The following is a 16,156-nucleotide window of genomic DNA, read 5'->3' as shown; positions in this document are numbered from 1 at the left end:
CAGGGGAGCAGCTGACATTACTGAACCCCACTAACACAGGAGCTAGCGTTTCTCTGTGCAGACGGCACTTCTGAGCAGCAACTGGCAGTGTTGGAGCCCAGGGATTACAGTTCAGGTGGTAGAAACATGAACACAACAGGAGACCTGGATACTGTTGCCAACCAATTATTCAATCTGGAAGAGGACTGGCAAATTCCGGCGAGATCCAGGCCTTGTTCATTTTCAGAAAAGTAAGCCGGTCAACGTTATCGGTGGATAGTCGCATGCGACGGTCTGTTAGTACACCACCTGCGGCACTAAAGACGCGTTCCGATAATACACTAGCAGCAGGGCAAGCCAGCTCCTCCAATGCATACTGGCTAAGCTCTGGCCATGTATCCAGCTTAGAGACCCAAAACTTGAAGGGGGAAGAGCCGTCTGGGAGTACACTGAGAGGGCAAGATATGTAGTCTGTCACCATCTGACGGAAACGTTGTCTCCTGCTGACTGGAGCCGTCTGTGATGGTGTAGACATTTGTGGCGGGGACACAAAACTTTGCCACATTTGGGCCATCCTGGTCTTGCCTTGTGCTGAGGCGCTGCTTCTGCTCCCTCTTTGTGCAGAGCTTCCTCCATAGCCTCGACGCACAGAACTACTTTGTAAAGCACTAGCAGCACTGCTCTCGGATGGAATGGAGAACATGATGGAATGCACCAGTGTGTCTTGGTACTCCCGCATTTTACGCTCCCGGTTCAACGGTGTTATGAGGCTTTGTAAGTTGTCTCGGTAGCGAGGATCTAGGAGGGTGTACACCCAATGATCAGCAGTGCTGAGAATGTGGGAGATGCGGCGGTCGTTTCTCAGGCACTGCAGCATGAAATCAACCATGTGCTGCAGACTGCCAACTGGCCAAGATACGCTGTCCCCTGCTTGAGGCGTCATATCTGCCTGCTCTGCATCACCCCACCCTCGCTCTACATACTGACTACTAGAGCATTGTGTACCTCCCTCCTCTGGACAGATGTCTTCCTCCTTCATTGACTCCTCCTCATCCTCCTCACAAAGTGTCCCCTGCCTAGGCCTTTGTGAGGAACCACGTTGTGCAGACTGTCCAGAAGCAGATGGCATTTGTGACTCCTCATCCTCCACCTCTTCCACAACCTCCTCCCTTAGTGCTTGCAGTGTTTTTTCAAGCAGGCAGATACGGGGGACAGTCATGCTGACTAGTGCATCATCTGCACTCGCCATCCACGTGGAATCATCGAAGGCAAGCTAAACGTGGCAGATGTCCTTCATAGAGGCCCACTCAGTGGTGGTGAAGTGTGAACGGCGCGCAGTGCGACTTGTTTGCGCCTGATGCAGCTGGTACTCCATTACTGCTACCTGCTGCTCACACAACCGCTCCAACATATGTAACGTTGAATTCCACCTGGTGGGTAAGTCATATATGATGCGATGTTCCGGAAGGCAGAATCGGCGCTGCAGAGCTGTAATGCGCTATCTTGCCATGCTGGAACGCCACAAGTGAGCACACTCTATGCGGACCTTGTGCAGCAGTGCATCAAGATCCGGATAGTTCCTTAAAAAACTCTGCATGACCAAGTTGAGCACATGTGCCAGACATGGGATGTGTGAGTGAGGTTGGCTAGGCCTAGAGCTGCCATCAGATTTCGGCCATTGTCACACACTACCAAGCCTGGCTGGAGATTCGCTGGCACAAACCACACGTCGCTCTCCTGCTTGATGGCATTCCAGAGCTCCTGCGCTGTGTGGATTCGATTCCCCAAAGAAATTAATTTCAGTATGGCCTGTTGACGTTTGGCCATGGTTGTGCTCATATCGGTCGTAACAGGTAAGCGTTCATGGGTCCATGTGGAGGTAGACTGTGATGGCTCCTGCAGCGACTGAGGAACTGGAGTATGAGGAGGAGTCAATGTGTACAGACTGGATTCCTGCAATCCTTGGAGTTGGCAGAACACGTATAGCACCACTCTGAAGAACTGTACCCGGCTCCACAACATTTACCCAATGGGCAGTGAGGGAAAGGTATCGTCCCTGTCCATGGTTACTGGTCCACGCATCGGTGGTCAGGTGGACTGACGGCGTTTAGTAGCACATGTTTAATTTTTCCCTCCACATGCTTTTTCAGGGCAGGGACGGCTTGCCTGCTGAAATAAAAGTGGCTGGGCATGTTGTACTGTGGAACTGCCAATGCCATGAAGTTACAGAAGGTGTCAGTCTCCACCAGCCTGAATGAGAGCATTTCCAAGGACAGCAGATTTGCAATGCCAGCATTCAAAGCCTGTGCTCGGGGATGGTTTGCCGAGTATGGCCGCCTTTTCTCCCATGCCTGTGCTACCGATGGCTGTAGAGTGGCCTGGGAGTGTGAGGATGACAGGGAACGTTGTTATGAATGAGTCACCAAGGAGGAAAAAACAAAAAGCAAGCTAAGCCCAGAAAACCAGAGAGGTTGTTAACTAGTGGATTGCAGACCCCTGATCCTATCCACAACAACTAGAAGTAGCCGTGGAGCGTGCCTACGGTGGTCCTAGACGCCTCGTAATGACCGGAGAACTAAATAAGCCTAAAGAAAGAAAGGGAAAATCTAAACTGCACCAGAGCAGACCCCAAAGCAATAGACAGCCCCCAACATGTATTGTCGGTGAAACAAGATGAAAACACAGACACAGGTAGAAAGATAGGCTGAGCAAACTATGGGGCCCTCGCTAACTAGAAAGGACAGGAAAGAGAAGCTGCTGTCTGCAATCTCGCAAAAAACCCTGCCAAAAAGAATGTCCAACATGTCTGATAGAAAAAGGCCCTGAAGTCGCTAGACTTCAAATCACTATATCAGCACTCAGGTATATTCTGAAGACAGAGCAAAAGAGATCAACTGATCAGAGACAAAATGGGGATTCAGCCCAGTCCCAGCCAGGGCTGGCTGAACACAAAAACTAAGTAAACCAGACAAAAACTCATATGAACAATAGCAGAGAAAACTTAGCTTTAGGAATGCAGGAACCAAACTGGAAACCAGGAGCCACAGTCAGGAAAAATCACCAGCAAGAAACTAGGAAGTCGGCTGCCTTAAATCCAATCAGAAACTCCTGATGTCCAATCGCAGTCCTCTTCCTCAGGTGGCTGGTCTCTGCCATTTAGATCAGCTTCATTACCTCCCTTCACCAACAGAGGGAGTTCAGATAGAGAACTCACTACTCCTCTGTCAGCACAGCCAGCTCCATAACCCTCACCAGAAGCCAGAGGCAAACCCGAAAATGAGCTCACAACAGAACGTGGTGCTGTGGGTGGAATTACACTGTGTCTCTGTACAACATTGCCAGAGGTTCTTCCATGGCGATCCTGTGAGGAAGCCGAACCAGCTGTGTGTGAGCTGGAGGAAGAGGCTACAACACGAGCTGAAGAGGTGGTAGGTGGTGCTGTAGGTTGGCCTACGTTCTTCAGTTTGTCTTTGTAATCCACCACATGCTTGGTCCACACATTTTTCCACATATTTGTGGTATTAAGGTTGCTGACACTTTTCCCTCTTTTGACTTTCTGATTACACAGCTTGCATTTGACAAAGCAAATGTCATCTGCAACTGTGTCAAAAAAGGACCACGCACTGCCATTCCTGGGAGCGGCCGTTTTTACTTTTGGAAGAGGAATGCTCCTAATGGGAGCCAAAGTGGAGGCTACAGGCAACCAAGTCTGCCCCCTCCCTCTACCTCCTGTTTTGGCTGTTCGGGGAATCTCTTCCTCAGAGCTGCTCCCACCACCTTCCTGTTCCTCACGCCATGATGGGTCAAGGACCTCATCATCTACACTACCCTCTTCAAACACCTGCTTCTCCTGGGTAGTCTCGACAGAACAGTACACACCAGAAAGTGGCACCTGAGTTTCATCATCAGATGTGTACTGAGGTGTACTGACCATAGGCACTGGCCCACCCGCCTCTTCAGATTCAGAGAGACAAAGCTGTTGCGCATCACTGCATACTACCTCTTCATCAAATTCTCAAATGCTGCTTGGCTAGCCCCCTCTTTCCAAGCCAACAGATTCAGAGAACAGAAGTAGAGATGGCTCCTGTCCAGGGCTCTCTGACTGCCTGGGCAATTTGGCAGGTGGTGAAGAGACAGATGGGTGCTCTTCAGTGCTCTGGACCTGAGAGGATCTGGAACTAATTGAAGTCGATGCGCTAGCTGCCATCCATCCGACAACGGCTTCAATTTGTTTGTCCCGCAGTAGTGGGGTACGGCGAGCTCCTACAAAGCTGCGCATAAAGGACTGTTCCCTGGGAAAACTGGGGGATGCTGAGTCACTCTTGCCCCAGCAGGCACAGAATCCCCACGTCCTCTCCCTGCAGAAACTCCACGACCACGTGCCTTACTCCCTGCCTTCTTCATCTTGGTAGACTGATAAAGATAGGCAGAAAAGTACTAAGGGCTTAGTGTGCTTATTCCTGAACAGCTGCTAACAGGTATAAGAAACACTAATTTGATAAAGTGTGGACTAGACTTTAATATGAGCTAATGTGGCCTACACAACTGTAAAGTGGAGTGTTTGGTGAACTTTATTAACTTTTTTTTTCACAAAAAGACACTGGATGTGCCCAAAGATGTAAAACCGATAGTATCACAAACTTTTTGTAGCTATTACAATGCAGGAAGGTAACCTACAATGCAATAGATGAGGCTCCAAAAAATAGGCTAATACTAATCTGGCTGGGGCTGCAGGGCACAAGCCAGCAGAAAGGCTCCTCTATCTACTCCTATATAGTGTTTGCAAATATTCTAGCTGGATACGGATGGAACCACACTAATAGGAGAAATCTGGAAAAATGAGCAGCACTAATGCAAAAAAGGACAATGTATGAGGCAGTGACGCACGCTGAGTGGACTACAACCGGAGGTGGCTGGCTGCAGAACACACTACAGTGTGAGCTGCACTTACACACAGAGACCTCGCAGACAACCGTGAACAGCGCTGCAAGGCAAAAGAAAGCTACAGCGGTTGATAAAATAGCCTGGGTAAAGCATAATACAGTATAGCAAATCGCTAGGTCACACTGTCCCTCAGAACAGCAGTGTCCTATCCCTAGCTGAATTCACAGCAGAGTGAACCCAAAATGGCGGCGGCGGCTTTTATAGTGCATCATGACATCATTTCAGCAGCCAATCACAGCCATGCCAGTAGTTACATGCCTAACATGCTCTAACAGAATGTGCCCACACTTCTTAGGATCCTCATTGGCTGAATAAAATCAAACTGGTTCATTGCATTATGGGAACTTCCGATTCCGGTATTCGATATACTAAAAGTATCTGAACTCAGTATCAGAATTTCGATACCGCGAATATCGGCCGATACCCGATATTGCAGTATCGGAATGCTCAACACTAGTTGGGAGTACTTGAGTGGCACTGTATACAGTGAGTGGTTACAGTCCACTGCCAGATGACTACGGATGAATATAGTGATGACAGATGGAAGCCCGGTGTAAAGAGCTGGACAGTGATCAGCTCCAGGTTAGTTCAGCAGAAAACATCCTGATATATTTCTGCTCCAATGTGACCTACATCTGCTGCCTGTAAGCATCTATGGTGAATATACTATGGCCTTAACAATGGAAGTGACTGGGACCCGTTTCATTGCTTTCTCCAGTGGCCTTAGACTCTGATGAAAACTGTTACGCTTCAATGTGATTTTGTGTTCCTGAGTTGTTCTGAGGCCTGCAGCAAGTGAGTAAAATTGCAGCTAGTGTAATATTGTGGCCTGTGAATGCTACACTGTAAGGATGCCACGTAAACTGCAACCTAAAAACTCGCAGCAAATTACCTGGCACACCTCCCAATATAGCACACTGTCAAGAATAGGAATTCTATCAATACACCACCATATTTGCTTCCCTCAGTTTTAATTAATGCTCTCTAGACTACTGTGTAACTTTACAGTATGCATTTTATACAATTAAAGAAAAAAAATAATAAAAACTATATATATATATATATATATATATATATATATATATATATATATATATATATATATATATATATATATTTGGTGGTGTTTTAGATTATCGTAAGAACATCTATTTAACTCCATACCACCCCATGTGGTCAGCTCTGGTACTGCCAATTAAACTTCTCAGCATAATTAACATTAATATTTAATGAAACATGATGTTGAGATACAAAGACTCCATGACATTTTCATGCTCGCTAAACCTATAATTAAAGAATATTCAAAAATATACAAAAACATAATTGGAATTAATTAACCATCAATCTACAGAACACAATCCTCCATAATTATATTTAATTAAAGGACAATAAATGGCTTCAAAATCTAATTCTATATAATTATGATTTATATTATTAAACAGGATCCTTTAGTTTCCGTGTCAGAAGTGTCGCTGCATTCCGAAGAATAATGAACCTCCCCCGTCGCTAAACATAAAGATAGCAGAAGTAACCTTGAAGTTTTTATATATTCCCCGGCAACTTCTAACATCTTTATATTCCTCAGTAGGGGATGCATTATACCAAATAACAATAAGTTTGTATAATTTCTCTGATATTGTACTTGAAGAACCGTCAAGGCCTCGGCAGGGGACATCTTCAACATTCTAACAAGAATCGAAGGTAATTTTTGTGATGTGCTGTCAATAAGCCCTGATTTACATCGAGTCAAAGCGGCGACATCAACTAAATAAAGCATTATACAAAACATTTCCCTATGGATTTTTTTAAGGCTGCAAAACAAAGAAGGGTAGAATCGTCTCAAAGTCATTTTCCCTTTGATAAAGCTACCTGCGGTTCGACCCGTGAATCCCAAGAAGTTTTATTGAAATGTATTTTCTTTTTATTAGAAAAAAAAATAAAATAAAAAAACATGAAATAATATAAAATATTGTTTGGGATGCCAACTGTCTCTTAACACAAAACCTTCAGAGGAGAATCTGTTTAAGTGCTTAACGGGAACTTAAGAAGCAAAATTGAACCCATCAGACAAAAAGAAGATTCATGCTTCCATATTCTGTAAGTTTTATAGACTACAGTACATCAAAAACATGACAGTATTTTCTTTGGAGAACTGGCTTTTTAGTGATAAGGCATTTCATTCATTCCATCTTTCACACATGATGTATAGTCTCACTGTCCATTAAAGATAAACAGTTTTCTATGTCATGTAGCAAAAAAAAAAAGAAAAACATGACTGCCATTTTCTGTATCACGTCTGGTCAATTTATTTCAGCCATTCCACTTAAATAGTCAAACATTCCAAGTTAAAGGAGGACGAGGAGCGGAAAATTATTTTTAATTTGATTTTTTACCTTTCCTCGAATTTGAAGGCAGAAAATAATTTGGATTCTTTCACGGGAAAGTACAAAGGCTTTGACCAATCTCAGGACTAATGGAGTTACTATCATTGAATATTGATCTGATGTAGAAACATTTTTTGTTCAATATTTTCTACAAAAATAAGATTTTAAAAAAGAAAAGTTCAAGAACTTGGGTATTTCCCGTCAAAGCTTCAAAATCTAATCAATAATTTCATAGTTTTATCTGTTTCTGGGAGATATGAGAAATGGTCGATATTATAGCCATAACATTTCCAGATTCCCGAATGCTAAACATGCCTATCTACGAGGCCCGGTGAAGACTCCACACCGGCCTTTAGTTTGCGCTCAATCTTCCTCCCCAGAGAGAACTTCTAAATACTGTACAGATGTCCATTCTTTGGCCAATGAGGAATCTGTGCTCTAAGATTCTTCCATAAGATACAGATGATTGGGTACACTCTGATACACTGTATCTCTGATGGTTTTTCTCTATTCTTTTTACATTGGTTACACTTTTGTCTCTGTCTTAGGTATCTGGGAATTTCTCAATTAGACTGGCTGGTCTTGGACCCTGGGGCACTGCCCTTTCTACTCATTTATTAATTTTCCCTATTCACTAAAGAACTTTTGGATAGAAGGTGATTGATTCTTGGAAATAAAACAAGAAAAAGCCAACCTAACAAGTGGGAGACCAGACGTTGCACATGTACTTGATTTTCGATAGATTTTATTCTTAAATTTTGGCACTACAGCAAAAATTTCTCATAAAGCTACAATCGTCTCAGATGGGTCAAATATAGTCTAAACTGTACCAATCCAATTAATAACTGCGGCAGGAAGGGTTAAGTCAATGAGAAAGCAGTTTGTAGACTTCATGACAATATGTGTCATACTAAATAATAATGGTAGAACTGATCATAACCAGTGTGTTGTTACTACTCAGAAATAGATTGTGCTTCTTACATTCCACTAAAAGCCGAGGTTCTTTATTAGACTTTACTGCCTGGTCTACAGTGCACTGCTGGAACTTGTAGGTTGCACTGCTGAAACGTATTAAATTTATGTTGTCTTATTAGAAAATGGTAAAAGTGATCTTACAGGAAAAACATAAGACCCTATAAATAATCTGACATTTCGATTGGGATATACAAGTTTAATAATAAAGGTGAATGTTTATGAAGATTACTGTTCATGAATATTCAGGATCTAGTACAGCTAGTAGAAGGCAACATATCTGTAACACGCAATCTTTCAGTGTTCCTCATTTTAGGGCCTATTAACCTTAATTTCATATTTTCAAAGAAGAAACAAATATCAGAGAGACAGAGCATGACAGTCCCCTAACCCTTTAGTGACCGAGTCAATTTTGCCCTTAATTACCAGACCAATTTTTACAATTCTTCTGACCACAGTCAATTTATGAGGTTATAGTTCTGGAACACTTCAACAAATTCCACTGATCCTGAGAATGCTTTTTCGTGACATAAGGTACTTCATAATAGTGGTAAAATTTATTTGATATGACTTGAAAAGAATGGAAATTTGGCAAAAATGTTGAAAATTTTGCAATTTTCAAACTTTTAATTTTTAATGACCTTAAATCAGAAAGATATGTCACACAAAATAGTTAACAAACAACATTTCCCACATGTCTACTTTACATCAGCACAATTTTGGAAGCATTTTTTTTTTTGTTAAGAAGTTATAAGGGTTAAAAGTTGACCAGCGATTTCTCATTTTTCCAGCAAAATTTACAAAACCATTTTTTAGGCATTTTTTAGGGATCACCTCACATTTGAAGTGAATTTGGGGGTTCAATATGGCAGAAGATACCCAAAAGTGACATCATTCTTAAAACTGCTCCCCTCAAGGTGCAGAAAACCACATTCAAGATGTTTATTAACCCTTCAGGTGCTTCACAAAAACTGTGGAAGGAAAAAATGAACATTTTACTTTTTTCACAAAAAATTTTCTTTGGATCGAAATTTTTTTATTTTCACAAGGGTATCAGGAGAAAATGGACCACAAAATTTGTTGTGCTATTTCTCCTGAGTACGCTGATACCCAGTACGTGGGGAAAGCCACTGTTTGGGCGCATGGCAGATCTCAGAAGTGAGGGAGCACCATTTGACATTTTGAATTCAAAATTGGCTGGAATTAATCATGGGCGCCATGTTGCATTTGAAGAGCCCCTGATGTACCTAAACAGTGGAAACCCCCCAATTCTAACTCCAACCCTAACACAGCCCTATCTTCAACCCTAACCCCAACACACCCATAACCGTAATCCCAACTCTATCCACAACATAACCCCAACACAACCCTATCCCCAAAAGAACCCTAACCCTAGCCCCAACCCTAACCCCAACCCTAACCCTAGCCCCAACCCTAACCATAGCTCTAACCCCAACACTAACCCTAGCCCTGACCCTAACCCTTGAACAACCTTAACTCTAGCTCTAACACCCACCCTAACCTTATCTCCAACAATAACCCAAACCCTAGCCCCAACTCTAACCCTAGCCCACACCCTAAGCATAGCTCTAACCCCAATCCTAGCCCCAACCCTAACCTTAACTGCAAAGAATGGAAAAAATACATTTTTTTATTTTATTTTTACCTAAGGGGATTGATTTATTATTATTTTTATTTTTCTATAACATTGATCAAAATGAATCGATAGGAAAAATCTCTTATTGCTGCCGGGTACCACATGTGCCCGCCATTTTCTTCTGGGAAGATGACACAGAGGGCCGGGGGACGGAGCCGGAGGGTCCGGAGATGGCAGAGGTCCGGGGTGGCTCGGAGGACCCCATTTCTCTCTCCTCTGGTATGTCAGATCATATCAGAGGAGAGAGAAATTAATTAAAAATCAGATTTCTTTTTTTGCTATCGTTGTTATTTGGTGAATAACGGCGATCACGTGCCAGGCGCGGTAAAAGCTGACCCGAGTAATGTTCTCCAGGGTCTTAGCCTCAGGTAGCCAGAGATTTTGCTACATTGGGGGCGCTATACACTTGTTTCTCAGCAAAGTTAAAAGGCTGCACTGAGGAATAAGGCCCCTTAACTGCCGCCGTTAAAAGGCGGCAGTCGTTAAGGGGTTAAAGTGGTGGCCCCATCAGGATAGATGATAAGTAGCTGATTGATGAAGATCTCACCACTGGACACCCCGACATTCCCAATAATGGGATTCTGAGCTGCCCAATTTGAAGCCAAATTAACTCAAGAGCCCCAGCATACAATAAATATGCAGGTAAAAGTTGAATCCTGCAGCGATGGACGCTAAGTAACTATAAAACTTCACATGCCGTATTTATCATTTTAAAAGGAATTAATAAATGTGAAGGTTTATACAGTACTTACCTTCCATCTCTGGAGGATTCGTCTTTTTCCTGCACATCGATTTGAGTACTGACCTTGACGTTTCCGTGTGTTGGTTTCACACGGTTGCTCCAAGTCCAGCCAGATTCGGTGAGCTGACTCTCCATTCCCCTTCTGCTCGTTCCACAACATACACTAAAGTTTTCCTTATTGAGTTCATAATTTAATATATTTTCAAAATTCTACTTACAAGAAGGAAATGCCAAAAGAGTTGAGCATGTAAAGTGGTTGCCCCTATCGGACGGGTAATATCTAGTTGTTCCAGCTCACAATTCCCAAGGTTCTCAAATGCTAAATGTGCACATAACAGGGGCTGATCCTGAGCACCATTGATTGTCCCTAGGACAGTCGGAGGTGACTACAGAGTCCACCGCTATCTTCCCTTGAATGAGACTAAGATACAGTGAGCTGTAATTCAAGGCACAGATGATACCAGGGGTACCGGACCTCAAAGGTGCAGTAACGTGTCTGGGAAACAGATCTGCGATCCCCCAAGTCACCTGATCTGTAGGGATTGCAGACGTTGGACCACCGATCTGGTCTGAATATTGGGGGATTAGAAAATCTGTCAAATATGATGCAAAATCTCAGAGCAACCTCGAAATAATCAATTTACATGAAAAATTTTTTGGCAGAAATGGAATTTCCATGATAAATTAGGGAGAAGCGTCTCTTGACCCTGTGCCGACATTGGATGGGCACATCCTCATTAAACTCTTAGTAATATTTTTCAGACCCAAAATGGCCAATAGAATTAAGAGGCTGCCATTAATGGCTGAATTTAGAGCAGCCGCAGCTCCGTGTCTTGGTCACTGGGGACGGCACCTGCAGAGGCAGTAATATTGCCGGGATATCAGAAGCTTCGTTGAAATGCCGCATGTGTGCAGGAATCCAGCTGTCATACAGCACGGTGCGATGCATTAGGGAGCCCAGATCAAAGCGGTTAAAAGAAAAAAAGCTTTTTTTCATATTTTGGCCACAGAGTAATTTCAGTTTACTCTACAATATATTTGAAAAAGATTGATGTCTAATGCAGCCAAAACAAAGCCCGGCTTACTTCTTTTACTAGTGGATGTAATTTGGATCAGAAATTATACCTAAAACAGCTTATTGCTGGAGAAAATGTTCTAAGAGGAAACAACATACAATTCTTCAAAACCAAAGATTGTTTCCAACAAATAAAGAGACGCTCTCCGGCATAAATCACTTGTTTTCTGCTGCCGAATGTTTCTTCAATTTAGAACTCCAGCAAATAAAGCATTGACGTGTGAAGATAACATTGCCATTCAGCCTTTGTATTTTATTCAGTTTGTCGCATCTGACTGCTAAAGGGATTGGTTTCTCTGAATAAAGAAAATATTTGGATGTGACTCCGGACCCGCCATGAAAAGGGTCAAAAAATGGACAACCTTCTCCCTATCTATCACAGGATGTAGGAGTCCTGGGGACAAAATAGGTGGCGGCCAAGTGGCAGGCAATGTGCCGCTGCTAGAGATGAGCGGAGCGTTTGAAATTTGACATCGCCAGCTTTGATGAATTTTCTCAAAAATTTGATTTACAGTGAATTAAGTCTCCACTAATCCATAATGTTACAAAGCCTTCAATTACACTGAAAAGATGTGTGTAACACTCTAAGGTATCCTAGGGCTGTATCCAACCATTTTCAAGCTCTTTAATGTAAACACAGACTTAGTAATGTCCAAGTGACCTCTATGTACCTGACTAACGGTAAGCCAATAGCAGCTGTTTATCATTGCTGTGCAGTCAGACTCTTTTTATAATGTTTATTCAATATTTTATGACTTTCTCTCATTATTTTTGTGGCTGAGCTGTGGCCTGTGATATCCTGTGACTAGCCACATACACCATAATATGGTTGTTGCACTCCCTGCCTTAGCTTTTACTCAGGCTCTGATAGTCCTTCCTGATTGGATGTGCTGTGTCATGTGACTGCTGCTAGGCATTTTGGGGAAACACGCCCAACTGCAACCATGGTCATATGAGTCTCCTTATGCAATCTTCTGCTTAATATGAAGTGGCAGCTGACATTTTGGGATAATTTGTGCAAAATGAATTGCAAATTGTTCAAATTTACTGGGATCAGTGATTTTACTAAATTTCTACAGACATTTGATTCACATTGATTCGATTTGCTCATCTCTAGTAGGCAAAGTGCAACTACAGAAATTGTACTTGAGCTTTGCCCATGATATTACAGGTATGAGGGTCTTTATCATTAATAATATTTGATGTTGCTGGTTAACCCTTCAAGAACAGCCATTTTTTCATTTTGAGGTGATTTCATGATTTACTCCCCTTCATTCAAAAGACATAACTTTTTTCTATTTTTCCATTTCCATAGCCAAATGGGGACTTGTATTTTGCGAGTAGAAACATTGAATGACACAATTCATTTTACCATATCATGTACTGAAAAATTAGAAAATCATTTCCCAGTGAGCGAAATTGAGAAAAATACAACACATTTCTGTCATTGAATTACTGATCTTGTGGGGTAATACTGAGCTGGAAATATTATTCTTTAGGTCAGTACACACTGACTGTTACACACCTGCCTCAGCTCAGCAGGGCTTTATCACCCTGCCCTATGGCCACTGTCTTCGGCTGTGGGTTTTACAAGTGGCCCAACGTGCTCCCATGTGATCCTCTGCCTAGATCTATATAAAGCCCACCAAGACACACTTCTGTATCATTGTATTAAGGCTCTTAGTTCTGTGGGGCACCGCTGCCTGCTCCTGGCCGGCCTCTGCCTGCATTGTCTTGGAGTTCCCTGCGTCCTGTCTGCCTGTGGTCTCTAATGTTCCAAGTCCTTGCTTCATACCTGCTTTTCTGCATTCCGTCTGCCTGTGGCCTCAAATGTTCCAAGTCTTTGCTTCATACCTGCTTTTCTGCATTCTGTCTGCCTGTGGCCTCAAATGTTCCAAGTCCTTGCTTCATACCTGCTTTTCTGCATTCTGTATGCCTGTGGCCTCAAATGTTCCAAGTCCTTGCTTCATACCTGCTTTTCTGCATTCCGTCTGCCTGTGGCCTCAAATGTTCCAAGTCTTTGCTTCATACCTGCTTTTCTGCATTCTGTCTGCCTGTGGCCTCAAATGTTCCAAGTCCTTGCTTCATACCTGCATTTCTGCATTGTCTGCCTGTGGCCTCAAATGTTCCAAGTCCTTGCTTTATACCTGCTTTACTGCGACCTATCTGCCTGCCAGCCTCCAATGTTCCAAATCCTTGCTCCATACCGGCTTTCCTGCATCCTGTCTGCCTGCCAGCCTCCAATGTTCCAAATCCTTGCTCCATAATGGCTTTCCTGCGTCCTATCTGCCTATGGCCTCTAATTTTCAAAGTTCTTGCTCCATACCTACTTTCCTGCGTCCTGTCTGCCTGTGGCCTCTAATGTTCCAAGTCCTTGCTCCGTACCTGCTTTCCTGCATCATGCCTACCTTTGGCCTTTAATGTTCTAAGTCCTTGCTCAATACATGCTTCCCTGTATCCTGTCTGCCTGTCGGCCTCCGATGTTCCAAGTCCTTGCTCAATACATGCTTCCCTGTATCCTGTCTGCCTGTCGGCCTCCGATGTTCCAAGTCCTTGCTCTATACTTGCTTTCCTGCGTCCTGTCTGCCTGTGGTCTATAGTGCTTCCTGTCTCTGCTTCATATGTGTATTCCTTCCTGCTACATCCATGCCCCCAGGATTCGTGTGCCCACCCTGACCTGAGCTTAGAGCATCCACCTCAGAAGATGAGCCCTAAATACTGACACAAAATCTGTGTGTCAGTGATAAAACTCATTTTCTGAGACCTGTATTTTTTATCCTTTTGTTAGTGGAGCCGAGTGTATTTCTGACGTTCCTGTGTATGTAGCTGCAGGTGCGGGGCTCAGTGGGTGTTCCCTGTTACAGTGAATTCACATGAAGCGGAGTAGTTACAGAAACTCCGGCATCTCTTCAATGTTTTTGAAAGGGGTTTTCATAAAACCATGATCTTGCTGTTGCAGAAATTTCTGCCACAGATCTGTCCACATTAAAAAACTTAGCAAATTGTGACAGACATGTATAAATATGAAAGATGTGAGAGAATATCATGAATTAGAATTCTAACCCAATATGAACAAACAAATTGTTCACATGTGCAAAATGGACATTTAATCAAAATCAATTGTTAGACTGCATGATATAAGGGGGGGAAGGAAAACCAACAAAAGAGCAATTGACCCAAAAATACTAGAAAAATTACAAAACTTTACTGAAAAATGGAGACAGATAAAAAATGATTACAAATGGCGTGGATCTTAATAAACTCTCACATACAAGAGGCGGACAGGATACACATTGAAGTCAGACACAGGCTAAAGTGAGGTTGCGGACACGTCCTCTGTTGTCAGACACTGACTCTCTTTTACTGCAGGTAAATTTACCAATTTTTGTATAACTATTAGTGTTGAGCATTCCGATACCGCAAGTATCGGGTATCGGCCGATACTTGCTGTATGGGAATTCCGATACCGACTTCCGATATTTTTTTAATATCGGAAGTCGGCATCGGAATCGGAAGTTCAAAGTTGATTGATAGCCTGACGTCATCATGATGCGCGGTGTGTGCGCATCATGATGCGCCGTCATTTCGGGCCTTCCGGGGGTCTCTGCCGGCCTGCCGGGGGGCTGTGCCGGCCTGCCGGGGGGCTGTGTGGACTGCCCGGGGTCTGTACCGGCCTGCCGGGGGGCTGTGCCGGCCTGCCGGTGGTCTGTGCACCCTGTGGGGGTCTGTACCGGCCTGCCGGGGGGGCTGTGCCGGCCTGCCGGTGGTCTGTGCACCCTGTGGGGGTCTGTACCGGCCTGCCGGGGGGCTGTGCCGGCCTGCCGGGGGGCTGTGCTGATGTCCGGGGGTCTGTGCAAGCATCGTCCGATGGGACTATAAGTCCCATCTGGCGATGCCTGCTTCCATGACAGTGATTGACACATTAGCCAATGATGGGACAGTAGTAGTCCCATCATCCGGCTAATGTGTTAAATGTTAAAAAAAAAAAAAAAGTACTACATACATACTACATACATACTACATACATACTACATACATACTACATATATACTACATGCATGCTACATACATACTACATACATACATACTACATACATACTACATGCATGCTACATACATACTACATGCTACATACATACTACATACATACTACATGCATGCTACATACATACTACATGCTACATACATACTACATACATACTACATACATACTACATGCTACATACATACTACATACATACTACATGCATGCTACATACATACTACATACATACTACATATATACTACATGCTACATACATACTACATGCTACATACATACTACATATATACTACATACATACTACATACATACTACATGCATGCTACATACATACTACATGCTACATACATACTACATATAT

Source organism: Dendrobates tinctorius, unplaced genomic scaffold, assembly GCF_039654945.1.
Source record: "Dendrobates tinctorius isolate UK_male_01 unplaced genomic scaffold, ASM3965494v1 ptg000114l, whole genome shotgun sequence".
Lineage (NCBI taxonomy): Eukaryota > Metazoa > Chordata > Amphibia > Anura > Dendrobatidae > Dendrobates > Dendrobates tinctorius.
Note: the sequence above shows the minus strand (reverse complement) of the source record.